The sequence below is a fragment of the Ambystoma mexicanum genome, chromosome 5p (genome assembly GCF_040938575.1).
Source record: "Ambystoma mexicanum isolate Mex_15411 chromosome 5p, UKY_AmexF1_1, whole genome shotgun sequence".
In the NCBI taxonomy this organism is placed as follows: domain Eukaryota; kingdom Metazoa; phylum Chordata; class Amphibia; order Caudata; family Ambystomatidae; genus Ambystoma; species Ambystoma mexicanum.
This window is the reverse complement of record NC_090930.1, coordinates 179,620,200-179,643,086: the sequence shown is the minus strand read 5'-3', so window position 1 is coordinate 179,643,086 and position 22,887 is coordinate 179,620,200. Positions and strand designations below refer to the sequence as shown.

At 43.6% G+C, this 22,887-nt stretch overlaps 1 long non-coding RNA gene across 3 annotated transcripts in view; it reads left to right on the top strand.

Annotated features, from left to right (window-relative positions):
• Positions 1–22,887, top strand: part of LOC138480833 (uncharacterized) — a 135,403-nt gene that overhangs the window by 96,137 nt on the left and 16,379 nt on the right. For 2 of the 3 annotated variants that reach the window (XR_011274139.1, XR_011274138.1), the window contains exons 1-4: positions 174–3,209; positions 3,347–3,417; positions 3,515–3,581; positions 4,588–4,727. This is a non-coding gene — a long non-coding RNA (uncharacterized lncRNA). Of the gene's footprint in view, positions 1–173; positions 3,210–3,346; positions 3,418–3,514; positions 3,582–4,587; positions 4,728–22,887 lie in introns of those variants that run through there. The other variant, XR_011274140.1, reaches the window with a different exon arrangement.

Genomic DNA, 22,887 nt, shown 5'->3' with positions numbered 1-22,887 from the left:
TATATTGATACCCTGACTCTCTTGTAGCCTTGCAGACAGCCTCTTTCCTACAATGTACCAATCTTGCACCCTCCAGTCAATCAAAATTGTGCTGCAAAAATGCCACCATAAATAAAGGTTTGTGCCGCAAAATTTGCCATTTCATACCGCAAAATCCTGGAGGGTCTGTATAGGAAGTGGAAATGATGATCCTATTCTTTCAAAGGATCTAATGTTTTAACAGTAAATGAAAGGTATTGCAATGTTTGAGTTGTCTTCAAGTGAAAGACCTGACATTGTTTGTGTGTGTCATGTCGACGCACTTTCTATGAACCACAAGTACAACTAGTGTGCATTGAGAGAAAAGTGAAAGACTATATAGAAGATGTTTTGAAGGACTTTTACATGTATATGTTTGTGGAACAGCAATTTGATACAAGTGAAAAAAATATCTTTGTAGACACTGGGAAGTCAGGAGAAGGTAACCAACGCTTTCTGAAGAAATTTTGCAAATTGTGAACTGTTAGAAATTCATGAACTTTGTGAAAGAAGGCTATGTGAACCCAACTGAGGGATGCCAAGGGGAAAGCTACTGACAGTGAATCCTGTATTGAGTTAAAGCAGAATAAACGTTATATTTGGCAAACGTAAACCCGGCGGAGGGATGCCTGCGAGTTGGGATGCAGAGTAATGCACCCAGGAACATTGTGTCGACAAGAGTGAACCCGGTCGAGGGTTGTCCACAGTGTTGTTTGTTTAAAAGGCATTACGGCTCCTGAATATTACAAACTGTATGTGAAAGGCCATAGTGAACCCGAAAGAGGGAGGCCCACTTTGCAAGGAGGATCTGAGCCCGGCAGAGGGAGCACCTAGGGGCAAAGAGCAATTGCCCAGGTTCAAGACCACCAGAGTTACTTCTTTTTTCTTTGTTTGTTGTTTTGAACCAGCAAGCCTTCTTAGGCAAGGGACTTTCTGGAAATTCACAACCCAGACTAGCAAAAGTCAGATTCAATTTTTGGATGTGGAAGTCTACATCAAAGAGAATACACTGCAGGCTACCATTTACAATGAAACCACTGACAGAAATAGTATATTAATGTCATCTAGTTTCCATATGAGGACCACAATTGAAAGCATACCTTATAGTAAATTTGTACGCTATAAGATAATTATTTCTGATACTTCTGAATTTTTAATCAAGGTACCAATTTGAAAGACATTTTTTTGAAAAGAGGAAATTCTGATAAACAACTCAATAAGGCATTTTCAAAAGCTTCAGCAGTTCCAAGATTTCAAACTTTACAGCCTTCTGAGAAAACTGAATCAGAACCATTGGTTTATGTTACCACCTTCTCAGAAAAGAGCTACGAAATCAAACAAATTATCAAAAAGAACTGGGAAATGCTTAAGATGGATCCCATTCTTGCCCAGATATTTGCAAACAGTGCAACATTTGCTTAGAGGAAAAGTAAATGTATTAAGGATCATCTAATATGAGTAGACTACCAGCAGATTCCAACTGATCAAGGAATTTTTAAGGGGACACTACCATGTAACAACTGCCAACATTTAAACAATATAATCAAAGGATCTAGTATCAATTATCCATACACTGACAGAAAAATACCCATGAGACATAGAAGTACTTGTGATTCTAAAAATGTATTTTATAGGATCAGATGCCCATGCAGCATATATTATGTAGGACATAGGCCCAGGAAAGTGAAAACGAGATGGACTGAGAATAAGTCTAATATCCAAGTATGCTCTACACATTCACCAGTGGCACAACACTTTAAAACCTTCAAACATTCAATAGCACGGATTAAACTAATTATCTTGAAGCAGGTGAACTGCCCAAGAAGAGGGGGCAACATCAGTGTTTTACCTAGGCAGAAATAAATTGAATGGATTGAAAGATTGGATTCTTTGGAACCTAAAGGGATGAATAATGGATTTGATTTCACTTGCTTTATCTAATTTTAAGTATAAGTGTCAGTATGATGTAAGTCTGGAACTATTTACGAAATGTAGAGAAGTTAATGATGCATTTAATGAGCCACTACATACCTTCAGCTATCAACAATAATTGGATGTGCATGATTTGTTTATAAAAACATTTTCATTTGTGTTACCTATTGAGTATATATATACATGTTGTCTCTATAAGACTGATGTTTTGTAGTTATTCCCATTGTGGATTGTGGATTTTGTTGTCTTATAATTACATTAAAAATACTAACACATTGAGACTATCTCATATTACTTAACATGAGCATTTCCTTCACTACACACATATGGTTGATTGCATGACAGGTGACCCAGTGATGAAGTAGCATTGGAATACTATTTAATTGGAGTGGTGATTCAGAGATAAATTTAGTGACTTATTGCAATACTCGATTAAATCAATACCACTGGTCTGGTTATCAAATCATGCAATTGCACTGCGACGTTAAGCTATATGTGACTCCAGAAGGAAGACTGCAGTTCCTGCCGTCCTTTTACTGCCACACAGAATAATTGAACTACATACATTTCCAATAAGGACCACATCACTGTTTGATCCAATACCAGTTTGGAAATCCAAATAAACATGCTCATAATGTTGACTATTTTTATCACATGATTAGGAACCCTATCACGTATTCATATATAAAACACAGAAATAAATTTGATTGATGTTATTATATTATAATCGATTCTACATTAAAGGATAAAGTATTCCTTGTTTAACCACGTATGGATGGTTTCAATTAGAACTAATTTGACTTAAGAGGAATGTTACCATCCTAGCTCCTACCTAGTCACGTGCTCATCACACGAACACGTGGCCCTGCTTAGGAGTTCTTTGAAAAATAAAAATGTTCTTTGTCAGTCAGAGGATTCTGCAGCCTCTCACATGACTGTATCACGTGACCAGCCCGCGATCACGTGACACAACAAGGAAATGAATAAAAAGCCGCAATGCAGGACGGGAGGCTGAAGCATTAGCCATTTTCCTGTTCCCGCATAGCGTTGCGATTTTTTTGAGGTGATTGACAGCCTGATGTAATTATTTACGACTTTCTTCTACATCCTTTCTTGAGATTTAGTTCATTGGAAGTGCTGCTTGGCATTTCGTTATTCTAAGTGGGCTTTACATTCATTTTAGATTTGCCTGCCGATACAATTGAGGAAAATGAAGTGGACATGAGCGTGATCTATTGGACTTGATTGTAGCCATAAAAGTAGGTTCATAAAGCATGTTGCTCTTGATTTATCCTTATTGTTTATTTAAGAGTGTCTACCTAGTACAACCATGAGCTTTGTACAATGGATTGCTCATAGAGGATTTAACATTGGAAACACTTGACATTTTTTACAGATTAGGGAGGAACTAATTGACAGACAAACCAAATATCCCTACTACAACATTATGCCATTTTGTCCAAAAAGGTTAGTGAGATTAATATATTATTGTGATTTATCCATGAGTGTTCAATCTGAGGAGTATTTAGTAGTTATACTATTTTCTTCTGTTGTTTTTCCACAGTTTGAAGTCATCAGTAACAGCTGCACCTGAAGAAGGGGTCTTTGAACCATGAAACGCGTAGTGTGAAGTATTGGCTCTATCCATGACATTTAGCATGACAGATTATGCGGTCTTAAGAAGGGTTGATACACAAATGTTACTGTATTTCATGCATTATATTTGAAGATTTGAAGAAAATTCCTCTGTATAATTCACCTTGGTATGTATACCAAAATAATATATAGTTTATTTGAAGTATTGCAAAAATATAGTTGTTTTTTTTAACAGTAAAACTATAAATCCATTGATTGAATGTGGAGAAATGTATTTGAATACTACTAAAGCAGGTAATTCCTCGTATAAGACTGACCAGGTCTTTCCTCAGTGGATTCTGGGTTTGTATGACTGAAATGCTATTAGCTCTTTTATCATGAGTAGCGAGAGCTGAACCTGGAGCACCTGAAAATGTTTGAGATATTACTACAACACTAGTTCAATTAATGAATGACTTCACTCAGTAGTGCACAGAAACCATTTGTTTATAATGGTGAGGGCTGGTATGCCAGAGTTCTGGGGGTTACTACAAGCTCATCCATTCAGCTCCCAAGGCCCCAACAGCCCTGCCCCCAGAACAAGCAGAGGGCTCAGCCTAGGGCAAGTTAGAACTGTCATTTATTAAACAAATCAACAGGGATCATACAGGACATTCAACTATCTCCAGAGTCGCCATTTCTAAACCTGTGTCAATATATTTTGATATTAAATGGCTTCACAAACTGGGCCCTCCCCAAAAAACCTATCACACATTTTCATTGGGTGCTCGAAGTGATATGCACTATAGATTACCCTTATAGATCTTATTCAGTTGGCTCTTCCATGTCAGGTGGCTGGCCTTCCCTTTCCCCAAGAAACTATCTATTACATTGTTGCAGGGTTACAGGATTACCATTGGCCTTGCCCCCTGCCACCCACCCCTGGATTTCTGTTCCATGAGGGCCTGGGACCAAGCTCGGTTCTCAGCACGCTGTGCACCTCTTCAAGGTGGTGAGAGGTTGTTCTGGGAGATCTATGACATCTACTTGTCTGCCCAATAGGAGTACGTGCTGCACCGGTGACTCATCAGCATGTTTGAAGTCCCTCCTCATCCAATGTGACAGCCCAGAATGCACTGTGGATGTCAAGTAGGCTGAATCTGAATAACTCATCACTTCCTTTCCACTGCTACACTCTAATGGTAAAATTAAGGCCACAAATTCTGCTGCTTGTGTTGAATAATGTGATGGTATGCCTGCACTTGGCACTACCTCAGTTGTCCCGTCCTTTGTGTTGTCAGTGTGCTCTTCGGTCTTTCCAGTATTGCAAAGAGAGCATGCTCTATGTAAAGAGTGGTACTGCATCCCATGGTAATACTCGATGATTTGTCCACTGCAAATGTGGGTGCAGCCAATGCCTGTTCGCATGGATAGTGTCCTCTCATTACGGGGTCTAATTTCCCACTGTAGTAAGCTAGTGGATTGTACCCAAAGCTAGTCTTCTGTGTCAGTACTGCAGTCATCACCACTCCGTTGGAGCGTGAGAACACAAAGAAACCTTTTTGTTAGTCTGGGATCCCTAACACTGGAGCTGTGCATATTACTTCTTCCAACTCGTTAAATGCCTCAGTTATTTCTGTTGTCCATTGTATTGTCTTCTCTCCTCTCTGTGCTTCCTTCAGTGCAGCAAATAAGAGCCTAGTGTAAGTGCTGTAATCAAATATCTATGCCCTGAATTGATTGCACATCCCCAGAAACTGCTGCATTTCTCTGACTGTTGTGGGTTTTTCTGTCCTGCGTATTGCCTCTGCACTTTCTGTGATCACTCGTCTGCCATTTTGGGAGATCATCTGTATAGTATATAACACTTCTGTCTGGCAATATTGTAGTTTGGCCTTCTCAACCTTGTATCCCTTGTCTGCTAGTACTGTTAGCATATGTGCTCAGTCATTTATATACGTTCTTCTGTCTTGCTGCAATCAATATATTGTTTATGTACCGTATAACCATGCTTTCAATCTGTACATTGTCTAGGTCTATCTGAAGGACCCTGTTGAATATAGAAGGTGATTCACAGTACCTTGAGGAAGTCTTGTATGTTTCCACCTTTTTGACAAGCTACACAGCCGTGTTGCATGGTGATTTTGATGGCACAAGGATGCCCTGCTTCACTAGTGCTGCAATGGTTCATAGATACCTTTGTCTGTCTCCCTTGAGAGTGGGTATTGTTTAACCTGTGGTAAAATTGCTCCTGGCTTCAGCTTTATCTTCACTGCTCCTATCCCCTTCAGGAGACCCACATCATAGGGACATGTGGTCCATAAGATGTTGGGTACCTTTTCCAAGTCCTCCTCCAGAAAGGTTAACAGCGCTTTCAGCGCCATCGCCATTTTCTGTGGTACCTCGCTGTAATGTATTTTTACCCAATATGTGATGCTCACTTCGAACAACATCTCGTAGTTCTTCATCTGTGACTGTAGTCAATCTGTACCCTTCTGCTATGGCGATCACTGCTCGTCATGGTCGCCCTGTATCATCTGTCCATTGCACTATTATCCAATCATCTCCCAATATTACTGCCTCTAATTCTAGTGGCACTTTTGTCCCTCCTTTCCCATCTAACGGAATCTCTGGCCTGAACAAGTACTCGTTTGAAAGGCGCCTCATTTTCCCCTGAATCCATGCAAGCCATGTTATTATGATTTCAGTCCCATATTGATACAGCTCCTTGTCCACTGGCGCCCCCCTTTGTACCCTTCATCCACAATAAGCTTGAATGATTTCCCTCACATTTAGAAGGTGTATCCCTGGTGTGGAGCACACTATACCCTTGTCAGTGAATGAAATGGTCATGTTAAGTCTGCTCATGATGTCTCTCACCTGTATATTTATGGCTGTCTGTCGGGAATAGAGTAGGGGCAAAGATAGATCATGCTCCCCTATAGAAAATGCAATATCATCTGTAAAAGGAACCCATTCCATCACCCAAGAGAACCCTGGGGCAGTCATGGAATCACCTGACATACTATTTTTCCCTTCCATGATGCAGGATTTAGTCGCCCCTGTGTCTACAAGAAAGGAAAAAGTCTTGTCACCTATCATCACCCCTATACGTGGTTCCTCCGCAGGGTTGGGTGTAAACGATAGGATGGAACATATCAAGTCCACCTGTGGGCTGTCCTATTAAGGGTATAAGGACGTCCCGTTCCCCAAGAATGTCTTGCCTTCCACTACAGTGACCTCCCCCCAAGGTCCTAATGGAAGTCATTTGCATGGAGCCTTTGTGTGCCACTGTCCTGTCGTTTGGTTGTGTGCTGTTCTGCATCTGTGGTACTTTCTGTGCCATGTATGCGTGTTGTGTGTTACCCTGAATCTGTGGCATCTGTGGTGCCAGTGAATACTGATAAATTTGTGCTTGCATTTGCAGTGCCTGTGTTGTAAGCTAGTGTGTCTGTGGCTATGCGTCCAGTGCCTGTCCTTTTTGTGGTGCCAGGTCCTGCATGTAATATTGGTTCTGGTCCCCCTGATATGTTGGCTGGTACTGCATTCCCCCATTCTGTTGTATGCCTTCCTTGCTTCTGCATACCCTTGAGATTGTCCTATCTGTCCACACACCCAGCATTTGGTGGCTCCCTCCTCTGCCCCTGGAACCTCCCCGAATTTCCCCCTGGGCCCTGCTGCATTTGTTGCCCATATCCATGAAATCCCCCCTGGGAATCCCCTTTGGTTTTTCTATGTCTGGTGCCCATACCTGTGTCCACTAGGTGGCTCCCCTCTTTCAGCGGAACCCATGCTGTGCCCTACCCTTCCCATGTACTCTCCCCCCATGGGCGGTGGTGCGTACTGTGTCTTTGGTGCCCCTTGATTGTATTCCCACGCTTGTCAATACTGCCCCTTCCATGGTCTATTTAGATAGCTCCTTCTATACTAACTTTGTTTCCTCTTGCTTTCTTTCCTTGCATTTTTTCCTCACGTTCTCTTGTATTAGCATGCAATAGTGTACTACCGGGAGATGTATTTTAGACCAAGGATTTCTGCATTCCCTCTCATTTCTTGAGTTGCTTGTGCAGCTGCTCAGGCAACTCTTGGCATAATATGTGATATAATAATGCTACTGCTTTGTCCTATGGTTCTCGCGTTTCAAGCTCTTGAATCGTCTGAATGTAGTGTAAGGGGTCTTCGACTTCCTCCATATTGCGTGCCATAATCGCACTAATGTCTGACGTGTCTGGCTACTGTGTCCTTAAAGCTTGCCATACGGACGTTTGACAGTTTGCAAATTGTGCGCCATCATGCGCCATGTCCTGTTTGGTTATTCCTGGGTACCCCTTCCTTTTACATACATACAAAACACTGACAATCGTAGCCAGCATCATGTCAAGAATCGACTACGCCAACAGTCTCTACCTCGGAATGCCAGACCATCTTCTGAAGAAACTACAACGTATCAAAAACACAGTAGCTAGACTCCTCCTCAAACTATATAGAAGAGATCAAATCACACCAGCTTTAAAAATGCTCCATTGGCTTCCAATCAAACGAAGTATCACATTCAAAACAATGTGCATAAAACACAGGGCAATCAATGGCCAGGGAGCAGAATTCCTACAAAAGAAGATAACCATCTATAAGTCAACGAGACTCCTCAGATCGAGCAATGAAATCCACCTGCAAACAAAGCCATACGCCATGAAAAAACTAGGAGGCTCTTCTTTCTCCCACCTGGCGACAAAAACCTGGAACTTTTCAGCATCTCGGTAACAGACGGAAACAACTGAAACAATAAAACTGAAAAGCCAAATAGAACCAGCTGACAGCACACATGCCGTTACAAACAACACCTAGAACCGACAAAGGGGAACACCTACAAGAACAAGACAAACAATACTAGGCGGAACCGATAGCAAGCAACAATCCAATAAGGACAGAACAATAAATAAGAAGACCTACACAAACAGGCACAACTATCAACCTTACCCACTACTGTAAGTGATTTCAATCCGGCACTCCAACTAAGTCAATGCCTAGTATGGGATGCCCAATGGAAACCCTTATTTATATATTTTTATGTCAAAGTTAGTTTAATTCTGGATGATGTACCCTTATATAACGCCCCTCTCTTTGAATTCCCCCGGTCTCACTGAACCAAGAAATAGGTTTGTTTTGCAAATTAAAAGATTTATTTGAAGAATTGAACAATATATAGATTATACTTTTGTGAATATGAATAATATCTGAATATCACACTTATGAATATGAACAATGATCAGCAAAGTGTAATATTACAATATCAACAATCTCTTTAATCAATTAGGAGTAGGAATAGGAAGAATAATCTAGCAGAGAATACTTTGTATGGGTTCAAGAGATTGCAATGACAGGAAGAAATGCAACACAGAAATAAAACTTGATATGAATTTAACCAAAGACAATGTAATCACTCTTTTCCCCTGCTGTTACTCATCACCCAATATGCAATATGAAGAGATGGAATGAGGGCACAAAGGTGTCTGGAATACAATCAAAAATGCACTTCAATCCCAATTCCCCCCAGCAAGCTTAGAGAGAACAGGATTGATTTTAAAGACATGTCAAAATGCTTTTAAATGTGATTGGCAATGAATGGGAAAATGCTAAAATGATTTTAATTCGCTAAATGAGATTCAGAACTAGTGAGAGTTGTTTTGGATTAGTTCAGATCAACACTAGCAATGATTATAGAATGATTAGCAGATGGAAAACGAAATTCAGATGTTGAAAGCAAGAAAAAGCTGTTTTTACATGTGGTGAATTTGAGCCGAATTGCAAATTGCAGCAACTTTTTCCCGTGCGGGAAACGCGATTGCAGAAAACTATAAGGAATTGAAATGTTGTTTTGGGTTCGTATGAAAGCTGAGGATGTTAGCTTCAAAATGACATTTAAGTTTCTAGGACGTACGGCTCAGAAGTTACAGAGGTTTTAGTAGAGGTAGATTGTTCTATATATATGTTAGCGCCAAGATGATTATCGCTACAATTATCACAGACTATATAATGAGAAGAATTCAGGATGGACTCAAGATTTTATAATGCAGTTCTGGATAGGCTGAAATGGATTGAATAGGATTACTTTAAACTAATAGATGACTATGGACAGTTCTAGACTAAATACTCACTCCTATGGCTTTGAAATGGAATGGGCCTGTCAAAGATCTGGTCATGGGTTTGGACTTCACTCGCCACCGGACAGGATCAGGGCACCTAGACTCTGCTCTCAGCAAGGCACTCTGGTCTGCGCGGCCTCTTGAATTGGACCTGAATGGGTTCTGGGTTACAGCTCTGTTGGACTGGTCGGGATCTTGGGTTCTAGCACGGTTGTTGGCCAGAACCAAAACAGCTCAGCCAGGCTGTTGGATTGTGTGGTGCCCCTTGGAAGTTTAGGGGTTAGAATCAGATTGCAAAAGATTCTGAAGGCCAGCTGAGAAGAGTTCAGCTTTTGGGTTGGGCATTCCTGCTTCAAGGTTCTAGAGTCTGGTTCTAGAGACTGAAGTCTGGATCTATGTCTGGAGCCTGGATCTTCCTGCAGGGTGCTTCACCAAGGAATCAGTTGATGAGTGGAAAGTGTGTTTTTCTGGGTCCTCAACAGTCCCTATTTATCCATTTCCAAAGGGGTTGGGGAATCTGATTATCTATGCCCAACCCTTTAAGAATCTGATAGGTCAGAGAATTTCCCCTCTCCTGATTTGAGAAAGGAGCAGTGTGTAATATGTGTCAGAGTGACGCTGTGTTTATTGTCCAAAGGATATCCCTCCGCTTTTACTTAGGAAATCTATTTTGCCAAAAAAAACATATTTCCAAGATGTCAGAATGTACCAAAGTATTAACTGAAAAGGATACAATACTCAAAAGGATACAGGAGGTAGGGTCTTCCGGATCCCTGTTCACACGATTTGATAGTTGTGAAGTCAATTGAAGACCTTCCAAATGATACAACCCTCTGGCTGATAAAACAGGCAGAGCGATGGATCACTGGAAAGGGCGTGGGTAAGGTATAGAAAGCCAGCCTAGAACAAATTAAGGTATCATGAATAACTGCTCCAACCTGAGTATGATGAATTAGATAATGACAGGAATGTTTACACTGACCTTTAGTTTAGGGTAGAAGAATCCAGAAGTCTCTTGATGAAAATGAATGTAGAACAAACGACAAGGAAGGGAAAATTAGTAAGGGAGACTTATCCCGAACGGAACGAGGCTCACGCTAGATACGGGTTGAATTCACCACAGGATAGCGTCCAAAAGTTCAGTTCAATGTCACCTTCCAATAATCCTTGAAAAGCTTCCTTCCCACGGAAAGTAATGTCTATATATAGGGATCAATCCTTCTGTTAATCTCACAGATGCAGGAGTTAGAAATAGCGCTCTTTTTAAGGAAAAAACAAAGTACACGCGGTTATAAACAGCCGCGAAGAAATTAACGTGTGCGTGTGGATTACAAGCAGGCAGGATTCACGCAGTCTGGGCCAGCCGCGTGTGAAGACAACGTGCGCGTGTGGATTTTACACACGGGCAGGATTTACGCGGTCTTGGCCAGCCGCACTTGAAGACAGAGTGCGCGTGTGGATTTTACACGCGGGCAGGATTTACGCAGTCTGGGCCAGGCGCGCTTGAAGACAGAGTGCGCGTGTGGAATTACACGCGGGCGGTGTTCCCGCAGTCCGGAACAGCCACGTTTAAAGACAACGTGCGCGTGTGGGATTACACGCGGGCAGGATTCACGCAGTCTGGGCCAGCCACGCTTGAAGACAGAGAGTGCGTGTGGATTTACACGCGGACAGGATTTACGCGGTCCGGGCCAGCCGCGTATGAAGACAGAGAACGCGTGTGAATTATCACGCGAAGGAATAGCTCCAGGAATCAGCGTGCGGCGGAACACACGCTATAGAAGGTCCAAAAGTAGCTGTAGAAATATGCCAGGATGCAGATCAGAGGTTCAGCTACACAACGCCAATAGATTCGATCAGAAGCAGCGAGTGAAGTTTCTACGCTGCTTAAATACGTAATACCGTAGTTCACGTGACGAAGCAAAAGTCACGTGAAGTTAGCGACGTGAAAAGTGCAAACGTCGTTTTCCCGGTAACGTATCGAATAACCTCCATTTGGAATAGAACGGTCTAGCTGTTCTACGAGCGTAGCGTCCAGCATGCATGACAGTGCCATCCCCCAAAGGGGCAACCTCTCCCCTTCTTGTGTGAAAGCGCTTCAATAAAGCAGGAGCATGAATATTAGAAAGAGGTTCCCAGGACCTATCTTCGGGACCATAGCCCTTCCAATCCACCAGATAATATGGTCTACCAGAACGTAGTTTCATATCCAGTATGTCTTGTACCTCGTATTCATCTGAACCCCGCACAGAAATAGCAACAGGCCGTACAGGCAGTCTAGTAGCTTCAGAAAATGGCTTAATGAGTGACACGTGGAATACAGGATGCACTCGCCATCGTTGTGGCAAAGCCAGACGTACAGCAGCAGGATTAAGTACTTGGAGCACTACATACGGACCAATGTATTTAGGCAACAATTTCTTTTTGCCTGGAATTCTTAAGTTCTTAGTGGACAGCCAGACCTTCATACCAGCCTTATAGACAGGTGCGGGTACTCTATGAGCATCGGCATAGAACTTGTCACGTCGTTTAGCCCGCTCCAATTGCTGCTTCACTTTTCTCTGTAATCTCTTCAGATCACGAAAAGTACGGCCTGCGGCAGGCGTGTCCAAGGATAGACCGGAATCCAGAGGTATTGATCGGGGGTGTTGTCCATAGAGAGCATAGAACGGTGAAGTGCCTATGGCACTATGATAAGAGTTGTTATAGGCGAATTCAGCCGCCGGCAGTACCGTGAGCCAATCCGATTAGTATTGCAAACACAGACACCGCAGATATTGTTCCATAGTGCAATTGACCCTTTCAGTCTGTCCGTCAGTTTGAGGATGATAAGCACTGGACATTCTGTCATCAATCAGTAATGCAGATGTTAAAGCTCTCCAAAAGCGAGATGCAAACTGTGAGCCCCTGTCTGTAATGATTACTGATGGTAGACCAAAGAAACGAAATATATGTTGGATGAATAGTTCAGCCAGAACAGCAGCAGTTGGTAAACCAATACAGGGAATAAAAAGAGCCAATTTAGTGAAATAATCCACTACGACCCATATGGTATCATATCCCTGATTTGGGGGGAGTTCTACCACAAAGTCCATAGATATCATGTCCCATGGTTTGTTAGGGACAGGTAGGGACTGGAGTAAGCCCACTGGTTTACCAGGAGTATTTTTACATTGGATGCATACAGAACAAGAAGATACATAGTCTATAACATCTTTTGCCATGGATGGCCACCAGCACCACCTTTTGAGCAGCTCCAGTGTTTTCTTCCGTCCAGGATGGGCTGCAATCAAGGAATCATGATTCCATTTGAGGGCTTTATTCCGCATTGAAGGGGTTGGTAGATAAAGTACTCCTTGTGTGAATGGTAAACCGTTATGTACGTCCAGTTTCATATCCTGGACAACTTGTGGATGGATTTTTACCCACTCTTGTACTTCGGTTTTTAAGGATGGTTGAACCGAACAACTACATATTACATGATCTGCCAACAGCTGAATCTGTACTTGTTTTTCTTCCTGCGCCTCTTCACTCATACGGGACAAAGCGTCCGACTTAACATGTTCTCGGGCAGGACGATAGGTGACCTGGAAATCGTATTGGGCAAAAAAGACATGCCATCTGGCCTGACGGGCCGTAAGGCATTTCATGGATTTGAATGCTTGGAGATTTCTATGGTCAGAGTACACCAACACCTGATGTTTGGCCCCAAGAAGATGATGACGCCATTCTCGGAAAGCATCCTTGATAGCCAGTAGTTCCCGCTCAGTGACGGTGTAGTTTCGTTCATATGAGGTAAGTTTGCGAGAGAAGAAAGCCACTGGGTGTTCCTCCTTGGTTTCTGTGCAAACTTGTGAGAGTACTGCACCAATAGCGACACTGGATGCATCCGCTTCAACGATAAACTGGCGATCTGGATCCGGATGTTGAAGCACGGGTGCAGTGGTAAATGCTTCTTTCAGCTTTTCGAATGCTGCTTGGGCATGTTGGTTCCAACAGAAAGGAACTTTAGAACTAGTTAAAGCCGTCAAAGGAGCTACTGTTTTGGAAAAGGAATGAATAAATCTGCGATAGAAATTCGCAAAGCCTAAGAAAGACTGTAGTGACTTGACATTATGCGGAATCGGCCAATTCAAGACGGCCTTCACCTTGGAACGACTCATTCGAGCACCTAGATTGGTAATGTCGTAACCAAGGAATTCCACTTCCTGTGAATGAAAGACGCATTTTTCGGCTTTCACATAAAGATGGTTCTCCCTGAGTCTTTGTAGGACTGTAGAAACATGTTTGACGTGTTCCGATAAAGATGATGAGTAGATCAGAATGTCATCCAGATAGATAACCACAAATTGGTCCATTATGTCTCTGAATATATCATTCATGAAGAATTGAAATGTGGCGGGAGCATTGCACAGACCAAAAGGCATCACCAAATACTCGTAAAGACCATACCGTGTCTTAAAAGCGGTCTTCCATTCGTCGCCTTCACGAATGCGAACCAAATTGTATGCACCTCGCAAGTCCAATTTGGTGAAATTACTGGAAGTGCCTAATTGATCCAATAGAACGTTTATCAGTGGTAAGGGGTATTCGTTTTTGATGGTGATATCATTAAGTGCCCTGTAATCAATGCAAGGCCTGAGATCTCCCTCTTTCTTAGGAACAAAGAATAGAGGAGATGCAGCAGGTGATTGTGAAGGCCGTATAAAGCCCATTGCTAGCGCTTTATCAATGTATTCTTTTAACGCAACATCTTCTTTAGGTGTTAGTGAATAAACACGGCCTGTAGGAATTTTGGCACCAGGAATCAATTCGATAGGACAGTCGTACTGTCGATGGGGAGGTAATTGTTCTGCCTGGCCTTTATCAAAGACATCAGCATAATCAGCGTATTCGCATGGTATGGTATTGTCGCATTGATGTACTACGTTGATAGTTGACTCCTCCACCATAGAGGCCAATATGTGTTGTTTATTTGACACCTCCTGACTGGTAAAGCAATGTTCATTGCAATGAACCGAAGGATATTGGAGCGATCCCGAAACCCAGTCAACAGCAGGATTGTGAAGGGTTAACCATGCAAGACCAAGTATGATTTCGTACTGTGGAGCAGCAATAACATCGAAGATGATTTCTTCTGAATGATTATTCGATAATGTCATCTGAACAGGTACCGTCTCCTGGGTTACCATACCAGAAGTCAAAACAGATCCGTCCACGGTGTTCACCGTTTCAGGTCTTTTTTTGTTTACAAGGGGTAAGGAACAGTTCTTGGCATAAGTGATGTCTATGTAATTGTTGGTGGCTCCAGAATCAACCATGGCCTTGGAAACCGCTTCTCGCTCATCACAACGTAACGTCACCTGAACTATTACAGGTGCATGTTTAGGAATGGTACTGGAGTCCGATGAAACACTCGACATAGGGACTCCTGCTATTGTCGAGTTTTGGCGTTTCCCGAACGCTTGATGGGTTTTTTAGGACATGTCGCCAATAAATGCTCGGAAGAACCACAGTACATACATAAGTGGTTTTTTCTTCGGTTCTCCCGTTCTGCATTGGACAATCGGCCTCTCACGGTGCCAATCTGCATGGGTTCAGGGTCGTTAGAGATGACTGCTGGTGTCTCTGAACGCCCCGAGACTGGCATGAAGGGCTTTTTCTCTCCCTTTCGAGCATTCCTTCGGGCGTCGATTTGTAGAACCAAATCGAGCAACTCTGGAAAACCCGTAGGAACCACAGGAACTGTAGATAATGCATCTTTCGAGTTCTTCAGAAAGACCCTTGTAGAAAACAGCTGTTTTCTTGCTGTCAGGCCATTGGGTTTCCGCCGTCAGTTGATTGAACCGGGCAACGTAAGACATAAGGGGTTGGTTGCCTTGTTGTAGGTTAAGCAACTCTAAATCTGTGGCTTGGGTAGAATAACGCATGTCAAAGACTTTACTCATAGCAGTCAAGAGATCGTCACAATCGTACAACAAAGGGCTATTTGTTTCCAACAAAGGGTTAGCCCAAGCAGCAGCTGTGCCCCCTAAATGGGAAAGCACGAAGGCTGCTTTTGTGGTTAGATCAGGGAAGGATGTAGGACGGCAAAGAAAATGGAGTCGGCACTGATTTACAAAGGTTCTATAGGTTTTGGGATCACCCGTGAACCGTTCCGGAGGGGCCAAGGGAAACTGAGTGGGCATAACCACGTTAATAGTTTCCTGTGGGGGTGCCGTAGTCCCAGATCCAGATGCCGTAGCCATTGGCACCCGTGCTCCCTGAGGACTACCATGCAGGGCGTCTTGCATAACGTCCATACGGTGCCGTAACATGTCCTGTGCTGTAACCATTTCGGTTCTCAAATCGCTGATCAACTGTGTCAAAACAGCTAAAGGATCCATACCCTCCATGGCTTCTGATTCTGTCAGAATGTACCAAAGTATTAACTGAAAAGGATACAATACTCAAAAGGATACAGGAGGTAGGGTCTTCCGGATCCCTGTTCACACGATTTGATAGTTGTGAAGTCAATTGAAGACCTTCCAAATGATACAACCCTCTGGCTGATAAAACAGGCAGAGCGATGGATCACTGCAAAGGGCGTGGGTAAGGTATAGAAAGCCAGCCTAGAACAAATTAAGGTATCATGAATAACTGCTCCAACCTGAGTATGATGAATTAGATAATGACAGGAATGTTCACACTGACCTTTAGTTTAGGGTAGAAGAATCCAGAAGTCTCTTGATGAAAATGAATGTAGAACAAACGACAAGGAAGGGAAAATTAGTAAGGGAGCCTTATCCCGAACGGAACGAGGCTCACGCTAGATACGGGTTGAATTCACCACAGGATAGCGTCCAAAAGTTCAGTTCAATGTCACCTTCCAATAATCCTTGAAAAGCTTCCTTCCCACGGAAAGTAATGTCTATATATAGGGATCAATCCTTCTGTTAATCTCACAGATGCAGGAGTTAGAAATAGCGCTCTTTTTAAGGAAAAAACAAAGTATACGCGGTTATAAACAGCCGCGAAGAAATTAACGTGTGCGTGTGGATTACACGCGGGCAGGATTCACGCAGTCTGGGCCAGCCGCGTGTGAAGACAACGTGCGCGTGTGGATTTTACACGCGGGCAGGATTTACGCGGTCTTGGCCAGCCGCACTTGAAGACAGAGTGCGCGTGTGGATTTTACACGCGGGCAGGATTTACGCAGTCTGGGCCAGGCGCGCTTGAAGACAGAGTGCGCGTGTGGAATTACACGCGGGCGGTGTTCCCGCAGTCCGGAACAGCCACGTTTAAAGACAACGTGCACGTGTGGGATTACACGCGGGCAGGATTCACGCAGTCTGGGCCAGCCACGCTTGAAGACAGAGAGTGCGTGTGGATTTACATGCGGACAGGATTTACGCGGTCCGGGCCAGCCGCGTATGAAGACAGAGTGTAGGTGTGGATGTACACGCGGGCGGGATTCCCGCAGTCCGGACCAGCCACGCTTGAAGACAGAGAACGCGTGTGAATTATCACGCGAAGGAATAGCTCCAGGAATCAGCGTGCGGCGGAACACACGCTATAGAAGGTCCAAAAGTAGCTGTAGAAATATGCCAGGATGCAGATCAGAGGTTCAGCTACACAACGCCAATAGATTCGATCAGAAGCAGCGAGTGAAGTTTCTACGCTGCTTAAATACGTAATACCGTAGTTCACGTGACGAAGCAAAAGTCACGTGAAGTTAGCGACGTGAAAAGTGCAAACATCGTTTTCCCGGTAACGTATCGAATAACCTCCATTTGGAATAGAACGGTCTAGCTGTTCTACGAGCGTAGCGTCCAGCATGCATGACACAAGATGCACAACTTGTTAATAATACATAATTACATGACAGATTGCTTAAGGTACACTGCTGTCCAACTCTCATCTTCCTGTGAGCTTCAGTTCATAAATGACAACTTTTTCACACTTTTGATGGGTTTCTCAATGTTAGTTCTGCACCAAATTTTATACATGCATACACATCCCATCTGGGCATATTCCTGTAATTTTTCATGTTCCTAACATAAACACAATGACTGGAATATGAATAATTTCCAGGATCAGTCTCAGAACATCGCACAGATTCCAGATAAGTTATAAACTGTAAGCAAATTTTTCATTTTAACAACCGATCAGTTTCATATTTTTGTCAGTTCAGTATAATTTGCTATAAGCATTTTTCTAAAACATATATTTACTTCACTTTAATCCACATTTCTAGTCTGGCCTCCTCCAATGCTGGGCTGAGTCAGAGGGTCACATGGCTTGTCTTCCTGCCAGAGCTGTTGTTGTCAGTCACACCCGAATTAGCATGTTCTATTCAGTTCAAGGAACCCATTGTTTCTTTATCCGGGCAGCAGAGAAAATCTCCTCCCCTTCTGATTAACATGCCAATGTGAAATCCTCTCCTTTTGGAGGAAATGAACAAGGTGAGAGGTTCTCAGAGGAAGAAAGCCTCTCAGAAATTTTAGCTGAATTAGGTTGCCTTCTGGTCAATTGTGACATAGTTCCTTGTGAACACATTATATTTATAAATTTAAAATAAGCAAACATATCTTTAATTCCAGTCTTTTTCAACATGAAATCAATGTGTGGCACTCTATATGCATTTGATGGAAATCCCTTCTTTGACACATTTAACTTTGAAAACACAAGTTTCTCCTGTCAGATTTAGAGATCGCCAGCATCTGTCGGAGGCGAGTAACGGTACTGACACATTTTGACAGATTTCTTTCCATCAAGCATCGTTAAAAGTGGAGTTTGTTCTGATAACATATGATTCTTGCTGACATTGTAATTGTATGGGTTTTTGAAGTAGCATGATGTGGAACACCCAACAAGGAGGTTGGATCTTTTGGGTGGTTTATGAGCCATGATTTTTGTAAATTTGACAACCAAGAAAACGATTTTCAACAGCTCTGTGATTCTTTTGGCAATCAGCATTGTTTTTTCAAGTGGTTTCAGGCTACTTGTGGGTAGCCCAATAGTGGGTTTTGGCAGTGATCTCTCTCCTGTGTTCACTGACATAGGCAAAGTGGATGGCAGCCTATTTTTCCGATTTTTACTGTGCAATTGTAGGTGATTTTTAGCGAGCAGCATGCTTTCCAGTGGCCATTTCTGAGGTTTCTGCTGCCAGCAGTGCACAGTAATGTTGCAGGGCCTGGACCAGTGGGTTGAAACATCCCACACTACCAAACATCCCCTTGACAGACATGACTACATGAACCTTACGTAAACCCCAACCCAACGCAACTGTGCATCCACGCAAACAAGACAACCATCGTCAAACCAACCTCTCCATATAAGCTAACCTGCCACCTAAATGACACCACTATAACCACACTAATAAACCCACACCCAAGCTAGCAAGTAGAAGACTGAATGCACTAGCTCGACATACACAATACCCTAGCAGCCTTCCTGAATGTGTACTGGCTTCCTAACAATTACCCCGTCAAACACAACAATCATCTGAGACATAGGTAGGGTGATTCACTTATGCGACAATCCAGACATCCTGGTACGGACTGAGCTGTACAGCGTCACACACAGACACAGAGATGGATATGGGCAGACATTGCAAGCAGATAGTTCAGCGGAGACCAGTTTGCATTAACCACAGACTGGGATGTAGGGGCTGGCCTGAGTTGGGACAAAGATATAATTGTACAGATTAACTAATGCAACATATCGACAGAGAGATGAGAGACAACCTTGTCATGATGAAACTAGATCACTGTTAGGAAGACATCTTTGGCTAACTCTGAAAAGACACACAAATGAATGTGCATCTTCTCCATGCAACAATGCTAATAACCAACCCTACTACAACCTCACCCCTCTTCGCACACCTCTCAAACCCTAACCAAACACAACCATATCTCTTAAACCACAGCAACCTGCATGCACTTCACCACACTGCAACAACAAACATACCACACAGAACCCCACACAACAGCACACAACAGATTCTGAATTGTCACCACACCAAAAAACTCAGCAAACAGTGTTAACTGAACTGAAGCTGCCAACAGCACATCACAGCTCCCTTGCTTTCTCTCCAAACTTTATCCTAATAATGCACCCTTGACTTTCCCCCTTTTTTTCAGATCTGTCAGCGCGCCAGGGGAGCACTACGGTGGTGATAGTATGCGGTATAAATATCTTTTAACATTAACATTAACATACATCATCTACATCATCAGCGGCTTCGCTGAGGATTGTCATCAGTAGCCCCTTGGTGTCTCCCACTGATATCTTCTGTCCCGCTGTCATCCTTTCCATTTCACATATACATTTCCCCACACCCGCGGTTAACAAGGTTAGCCTACACCTCAAGTTTTCCTTATCTATGTGCTTCCATGGTATGTATTGAGGTCGCCCCCCTCCCTTCTCCAGTAGGGCCAACTGGGTGAACCCGATCTCGCCATTCACTCCTCGTGTCAGCCTGATCTGTCTGTCAGGTCTGTCAGCATCTTTCATTTCAGTACATGTCCCCTTCTTTCTCCCTGGAAAATCACTAAGCTTCTGCACGTATGAGCTCAGATCCTCCAGACTGTGCAATGCATCTCTGGACTGCGGTGATCGATTGTCCTTGTCATTCCTAAATCTGCCTGTGCCCTTTCCTACTTCCCATGTCATGCATCGATATGAGCTTTTCTCCGTCGACCGATGCTTGGGTCACCTCTTCCCTCGCCCTCTGCATCCCCATCTGAGTCGGTGTCCATATCACTGTAGAAATCATCTGCGAAGCTCAGCCTCCCAGAGGTCATGTCTTCACTGGGATTCCATCCAAACTTGATCAGATTCACACTACCCCTTTCCCCGCAGGACCACATTTCTGTCCTGTCCGATGGAGTGGCAGTGCTGTCTTGTGTGGTAGTGCTGTCTGGCTCTGTTCGCCTACCTCCCATTTTGTTGTCTCCCATGCTCATTGCCCACTTTGTTCTTATGTCTCTTATTGTGCACTCCATCTCCTCCCTTCATTTTTGCTCTATTACGAGTCGCTCTATTTCCCATCTTCTCCGCTCCTTCTTTACTAAAACTTGCTTTGCCTTCTCATCTTCTTCCCTTTGCCTTTCTATCTCTTCGTGCTCCCTCTTCCTCCCCTCTCAATGCTCCCGCTCTTTTGCTTCCTTCCTTTTCTTGTCTCTATGTGCCCTCTCTCGTCTCTCGTCTACTTCCTTCTCCTTTATTTTACTTCTTCCATTGTCTCTGCCCAGTCTCATGCTTTGCTGCTCCCCTTATGACCTTTCATTTCTTTCATCGGCCCCGCTGCTTCTCCAATTGTCTTCCCATCTAATTTCAGAAGTATCTGCCCTCCTACCCATTTTTTCAAGGCTATTCCCTCTAGCCACTCCTTGGAGCTAGTCTGTGTCTCACTGTATGCTCCCTTCTGACTGTCTGTCTGTCCAGCCCCTTTCTGCCCCTCCTCCTTGGTGTATGGTGGAGGATGGAATTTTGGGTTTGTGTACCTCTCCACTGCCTTTAGCTCCCGAATAGGATATACCTCTGCTCGTCTTCTGTATCCACTTATTTCTCACTTGCAGGAGAAGCTGGGGGAGCGGAGGGCGGGGACGCTGGTCCAGTGTTTCCTGTTGGCTCAGCATCCATTGACACCTCGCTACTTCCCCCTCATCCTCCTTGAACATTCACCAGAGATCAAATATCGCCATACTATTGGCAAACTCCTTCCCCTTATAGGTGTCTTGTATGTGTGTCTGTAGTGGTTGCTGTGCATTTTTGAGAAACTTCCGCATTGTGGCCATGGCTTCGTCAATTTACCCTCTGTGTTTTTCATCCATTCCACGCTATATTTACAAATCTTACCCTTATAGCATGGATGGGTGTTACACAAGTGCTGTAGTGGCGTGTCCCCCCGCACTTCCCTTAATACATTGCTTTTATACTTACTTGAACTCAAGTCAAGGCTTTCGACACTCCATTATTAAACAAGCACAATGAATATTTTCAATTTAGATTTATGAATATCTCAAATGCCAGTTCTTAACAATTCTTTTCAATCCTCTCTGGCCCCTAGGAACCTGTCAGGTGTGCTACGTGCACCGCCCTTCTGCAACTCTACACCTCCACAGGCACACCCATCAATCTTGCGCATGCGCCATCCGTGCACCGCCACTGAACATTCTCCTCTGTATATTTTAAGTTTCTCAACACCAACCTCTGTAAAACCCTGTGCTCTCCGAGTCCTATGCACAGACCTAATGGGTGACATCACCACTTCACTGCACAAATCAGTGCTAAAGATCAGTTACAATGCTCACAATTCTAATGTCCCATTACTAAAACATTTTACACAACCCCAACATGAACCCACAGCTATTTTCCTGCCTCCGAACAGGGGATACCAATATTTTTCATGTCCAATCTGCATCTCCAGAGCCGCCTTGCCAATAAAATGCCTCTGCGAGACTTAACCAGAAAAACACCTTCCAATCTATGCCAGCTCCCTTTGCTAAACCTTATACAGGGATACCATCATCCATGACTCGAGCTAAAATGCCCAATCCACAGGGAATCCACTATTCACATGTCGGTCATCCGTGCCCTTAAGTTAATAGTATAGGTTATTCACCAGAACCTTTTCCCTTAAGACCAAATGTGCCCTAACCACAGAAATGACATCTACCTCTGCTCCTTTCCCTACTAAACTTCACAATACTCAACACTACTAGACAATACTCAACAATGCTTCAAATATACTCAACAATACTCATTACCACCCTCGCACTGCCTTTTACTTTCCCCCTCCCATTAGTTGCTGTGTGGCTAAGTCAATACTTGCACCCCGTGATCCACTGACACTATTCGCCTACCAGCTCTCCCAAAGCTGCCACGCCACCCTTCTGGTCTGATGGACTCCTCACAGACCGTGGACAGGATATTTCAAAGCTGGCTTCCGACTGCCTTTTTGCAGGGGTGCACTTCCCTGCCAGTCTAATTGTCTGCGAGTTACCCCTCAGCCCTCCAGGCGCTGCAGCGGAAGAGGCAGCTTTATGCCAAACGGACATAGTAAACCATCCCTCTGCTACCACCTTGTTGGTGAGGTCTGGTATGCCAGAGGGCTGGGGGTTACTGCAAGCTCACCCGTTCAGCTCCCAAGGGCCCAACAGCTCTGCCCCAGAACAAACGGAGAACTCAGCCAAGGGCAAGTTAGAACTGTTGTTTTTTACAAAAACCGACA